The sequence below is a fragment of the Thermobia domestica genome, chromosome 18 (genome assembly GCF_964235325.1).
Source record: "Thermobia domestica chromosome 18, izTheDome1.hap1.1, whole genome shotgun sequence".
Lineage (NCBI taxonomy): Eukaryota > Metazoa > Arthropoda > Insecta > Zygentoma > Lepismatidae > Thermobia > Thermobia domestica.
The window spans coordinates 149,463,709-149,469,860 of record NC_137471.1 but is presented as its reverse complement, the minus strand read 5'-3'; positions in this window follow the sequence as shown (position 1 = coordinate 149,469,860).

Sequence of the window (6,152 nt, the reverse complement as noted above, 5' to 3'; positions counted from 1 at the left end):
TTCTGAATAAGGATTAGTGGACAAGAAACGAGCTGGTGGGTGGTGATCGGATTTAAATTGCATACATTTCACACAATCCTTTAAATGTTTCTTTGCATCTGATCTCATTTTGCTCCAATAAAATCATTTTGAGATGATCCGAAGCGTTCTGTCTACTTCCGGGTGATCTAAATCGTGATGGTAAGCTGTAAGAACGTTATTCACTAATGACCTGGGAATGCAAATTTTATATGAGTCTGGGAAATGAAAATCTCTGTACAAAAGAATACCATTATCGAGTTTGAAAAATTTTTCCCAATTGCGTGAATTCCTTAAGAGCTCTTCTATCTTTTCGCCTGCTAAGAAAGAAATAATGGGGAGATAATCAGGATCTTCCTTTTGTGCGTTCTGTAACTCTTCAACTGAAATATTTTTGATTTTGTCTTGAATAGTCTGTAAAAGATGAACACGTTTAGTTGGTAATTCTTTGGAAGGGAAGAGACGCGAAAGCGCATCTGCACAAAGGTTCACGGAACCTTTCTGGAAGCGTATTTCGTACTCCAGCTGCTGTAATTCCAGGGACCATCTAAGAAGACGAGTGTTCCAAGGCTTGGCCTTATCCAACCAACTGAGATTTTTATGATCTGTAATAAAAATAACATGGTGACCAATTAGCAATTGACGCCATTTTCGGATCGCAAATACGATTGCAAGACATTCGATCTCACTCACACTATAGCGAGACTCAGCAGGTGTTAAAGTCCGACTAGCGACCTGGATTACCTTTTTCTGTCCATCACTGTACTGATATAGGACTGTACTGACTCCCAAGCGGGATGCATCCGATTCTAAGTAATAAGGTAAATTCAAGTCAGGATGTGACAAAAGAACATCTTTACAAATATCGTCTTTAACTTGTTGAAAAGATTGTTCGTGTTCTTCAAGCCATTGCCACCGTTTTCCCTTTTTGAGAAGCTGAAAAAGAGGTTGCATTTTTTCTGAGAAATGAGGAATAGAATTTCGTGACCAATAAAGAGACCAATTACAGATTGTAAAGATTTGATATTGGTGGGTCTGGGTAAGTTACGAACCGCTTCTATGGTTTTTGGATCTTTTTTGATGCCTTCGGGAGTAATCAAGAAACCTAGAAAAGATATTGAATTAGTGAAAAACGAACATTTTTCAATGTTAAGAGTAAGGTTGTGTTCTCTAAACTTTTCAAAGATTTGTCTCAGCAATGCAAGATGTTCTTCGAAACTATCTGTAAAGCAAGCCAAATCGTCAATATATCGTAAGATTTTAGCATGTAACTCTGGTCCCAATACTTTTTGGAGCATACTGTTTAAAACACTGCTACCATTTTTGTAACCAAAACATGTGACTCGATATTGGTAATGCTGGCCTTCGAAATTGAATGCTGTGTATTCCTGGGACTTAGGAGTAAGCAAGGCTTGATTATAGCTACTTACAAGATCCAGGGAGCTAAGGAAAGGTTTACATTTTACTTTTAATAATAAGTCCTGTATGCCCTCAGATTTTGTTTGGCGAAGTTCCACAAACCGGTTCGGCAAGCGAAGATCAACACATATTCTTGGTTTCCCGTTTTTCTTGGGAACTACAAGGATAGGATTGCTGTGAACAGAATTCGAATGACAAATTAATCCTAATTCTAATAACTTATGAATCTCATCTCGTACATCTTGGAGATACTTATGAGGGATGGGATATTGTTTACGTACCAGTGGCTTGTCAGTTTTCACCTCCATCTCATAAACGAAGTCTTTACAGAGACCTGGATAATTCGTAAAAACATCCCTATATTGTGACAAAAGAGAGAATAATTGTTTTTTCTGTTGGTTGTTTAAATTAAAAGTGCGGTTAACAGCATCTCTAATCTGTTCGTCTGTAGCACATTGTTTTACAAAAGTGGCAGCTGAAATAGAAAAATTGTTATCTATCGTATCTCTCTCTTCATCTTCGGAGATTTCCTGAAAGTCAAAATTTTCTGGTAAAAGATTAATAATGGTGTTCAAACTATTATATTCCATGGAAATCGTACCATCCGAAAGGTTAATTTGGCTTCTCAAAGCAGTAAGTGCATCAAGTCCTAAAATAAGATCTTGATTAAGAGATTCTGTAACATAAACTTTTACATAAACAGAAATGTTATCAATTTGAATAGTGACTAATATGTAACCTGTTACTTTTCTTCTGGTTGACCCACTGAAATCCACTAAAAGTACATCATCAGCTGGAGTGAGTTTGGGTGACGTCACATCTGCGCTAATGCGTTTCCAAAGCGCTAAAGACATGAGGCACGTATCCGCCAAACATTCAACTTCAGTACTACAAACTAAAACTTTAAGTTTAGAGAGATAGGGTTGGGTTGCGCATTAATATAATGGTCTAGACAGTCTGTGTCCGATTCACAGTCACTTCTAGCTAAATCCGGATTATTTACACTACAATTATTTACACGCTGATTCCTAGAATTATTGTTCTTTCGTTCAGGTCTAGTGTTAAAATTATCGCGCGAGTTGCGATTCCTGTTCCGTTCTTCACTATTTCTCTGATCACATGATCTCGAGGGTCGGTTCCTATTATTTGTACTATTGTCATGTCGCGTACGACCTCGGTTCTGATTCCTATCAATTCTCATATTATTTAGACCCTGATCCTGGTACCTTTGATTATTACTCTTATTATACGAAAAATTTTGTTGGTTATTTTGGAAACTGAAATTTTGATTAGCATTATAATTATTACCCTGCTTGTATCTTTCTTCTCTACGACTTTGCTGAGCCTGTAAAGTTTCTAATTTTTGAATTGCGGCCAAAAACTCCCTCATATTATTACATGAATGAAGAAAGAGTTCAGTTTTAAATCTATTAGGCAAAGTCTGTATTACATATGTAAGTATGAGAAATTCAGGCAATTGCGGTGTCAATTCACGAAGTTTATTGAATTGATCTTGCGCGAAATCATGTACGGAACTATTTACCTTGGGATCGAATCTAGTACTCTTACAGGTTGATAGCCTGTATTGTACTGTAGCTTTCCCCGCGAAAGCTTCAATAAGTGCTTGTTTGATTTGCTCATAGTTAGTAAAGTCGTCTTTCCTGATATTGTACCAACTTAACGAAACTCCTTGCAACAAATGTGGAATGAGTTTAAACAGAGCTTTATCAGAAAGGTTGGCTAATTGAGCTGTAAGCTCTAGCTTTTGCAAATAATTGTGAATTGATTCACTGGAAGGATCACCCTGAAATTTAGGAAAACATTGTATTTCCTTAAGCATGACATCGTCTTTTAATTTCGTATTTTTTCTCTGGCGATTAGTGAAAGTAACATTTTTGTCGCGCTTGCGCCTTCGGTCACATACAACCTTGATTTCTGAATCATCACTTGCACTATCACTACTACTGGTGTTCTTACACTCCGAATAAGCCGAATCACTGTAGTGCCTATTTCTAACTTGCCTAGGAGTATCTGCTTCTACTCGGGGTTGGAATTCTGACGCTCTATTTTCGTTACTTTCTACTCTCTGGGCGAGCTCTACCATATCACGTCTAATTTGTTTTATATTCTTATCTATTGCCCGTATTTCGGCGCGACGTTCTGCGTTAGATTCATTTTTTACCTTCATATTGTAATCTATCAGTTTCGCTTCTTCATATACCATTTTAATGTCTTTACCTTGCCTTTCTACGCGTTCAGAAATTTCCTCAATACGGTCATGCATCTCATCTAATTTATCGATTGTATCTATATGTAAACTAAAGCAGAGTTCCTTATTAGCCTGACACACATCTCGGGTTGATTCCAACTGCCCTTGGAGGGATTGTGTGTAATCGTGCAAGCCTCCTAAATGATTCTGAATTTTACAGACTTTTGTTTCTATTTGTTCTACACGATGGCATGTTTCTTCAGTCTGTTGCCTAACTTCGACGCTGGTCTGTGTGGCGAGTTCGATTGCCTGTTTAGTACTATGACTGACTTCGTGAAGCTGGTCATGAATCTTAAGTGTGATGCCATCGTATTTTTGTTCGAGGATTTCGTTCCTTCGTTTACTTTCGGCCTCCACATTCCTAATACTTTGTTCTAATCTTTGGTTATTTTCGCGACATTCCCTTTGTACAGCGTCTAACTTCTGACCTAACTCACTCTTTAGTTCTTTTTCTAATCTAGCTAGGTTTTCTTTATTCTCAGCACGGGACTCTTTACTTTCTTTCTCTAACCTAGCAAAATTCTCATCGTTTTTATCTACTTTTTGTTCTAATCTATCAAAATTCTCTTTAAAAAGTGAACTTATCTTAGTAATCATATCTACTTCCCGTGCCATCTTGGACAAAAATAAACTTGAAAAACATACAATCAGAATAAAATATAATGTCACAAGCTATGATTAAAATCACCTAAAAGAGAAGTTTTTTTTTCGGATTCCTGGTACTAAGCTGAAAGAGAAATGATTTATTACAATATAAATCTTATATGTATATTCGAGCAGCAACGGTCTCGATTCGGGTCGGTAGTTCGGGCGTCATTTATTTGTAACCGCCTGGAGTTCAAGTCGCTGTTCGGGCGTCCATTTATTTGTAACCACTCCGTGTAATCTGGTCGCTGTCCGTGGCTCGTAGTACTACCAATAGGTATCTTCCTGATACTTTAACTTACCTGGACATGACGATGAAGGACCTCTCCAACAAGAGGTTACAACCTGTTTCCAAATCGCTCGTCGGTCTCAATAATATGAGCATTAGGCGCCGAGAGGTTCGGGTGTCTCGTCTCGAAAACCTCACGGACGATCTGACGGTCATCCAGACCATAACGCACACAAACATCACTTATGCAAACAACGAAAACACACTGAATTAAATGACACTATACTTATTTATTAGAACACTATTTTGAAAAAGAAATAGCGAAGAGGAATGGATACAACACTGAACACTGGATACATATAATAATTTTCGTCGCTGAAATCACACTTTGCCCTTTTCAGGCAATATAGCTCTTTATATATATATATATATATGATTATGATTCAGATATCACTGTAAATGCTTCCCTCACACCATTGACACACTTGGGGAATTAGCACTAGGGAAAAGTTGTCTGGATTGTCGAATCCAGTTGTTACGCTGAACCGTCCTAAAACGTAGATGTGATTCTTCAGCAAATTAAACAAGAAATTCTCCAAAGTAGAATACTGCTGTTGGCGGGCGCGTATATAACATTTTAAACGCACAAGGTCTGCGGACCTGGGATTTCACTAGTTGGGGCTAGCCGTAAGAAATCGTCCTTCACCGGCTAAATAGATTGTGCCCCTTCACAATAAGTCGTATCTGAAGCTCGACGCGATGCGCGTAGTTACGGCTTCCAGACCTGGAGTCAAACTCCATGAGCATCCAAGCTCAAGCTACGGGTTGCAATGGTCAACAGAAAACTGTTGGCAGTTCATTTCAAAAATCACTCAGTTAACTCACCTGTATGCACATACAAACAGAATACGGAAAACAATTTATGTTAATTTTAGTCAACTGCCTATAATGCACTAGACACGGCGATAACACTGGCGTGAGAAAGTACAGATAACGAACTGCGAAAATTGTGAGGCTGGTGCCACTTTGGTTGCTGAACATCTGGTCAACCCGTATTTCTCTAATCTATTATAATGTTTCCATAAGCGATTAAAGAAAGCACTTAATCAGTTCCCAATAACTATAGAATATATACTGTGTATATAATGAGTCAGGGAGAAACACTGAAATGGTTAGTCACTAACTGAAATGTTCTCAGCAAAAGCAATGTTTTAAATATATATATGAAAAAACGATGGAAGACTTCTTTGTCCAATTGTGTGGGAAAGAAGCAATTATGAAGAAAGAACTTATGTGCGTTGCAGAATAAAGTACAAATTGAAAATAACAATCACTGTCTTTACGAAATATACAGAGTGTACACAAAAACTCCTTCTATAACCTGGTAGCGGTTATAATATCATCCATTAATTGTAGTCTCCTTCGCCCTCTGCCTCGTTTTCCCGCCACCATACTTTCTATGACGTCATGATACAATTTCTTTTTAGGCAATGTCCCAACCTTTTTCTCTTCGTATTCTTAACAATATCAAAAAGTGTTCTTTTCTCCCCCACCATTTTTAACACTCTCTTA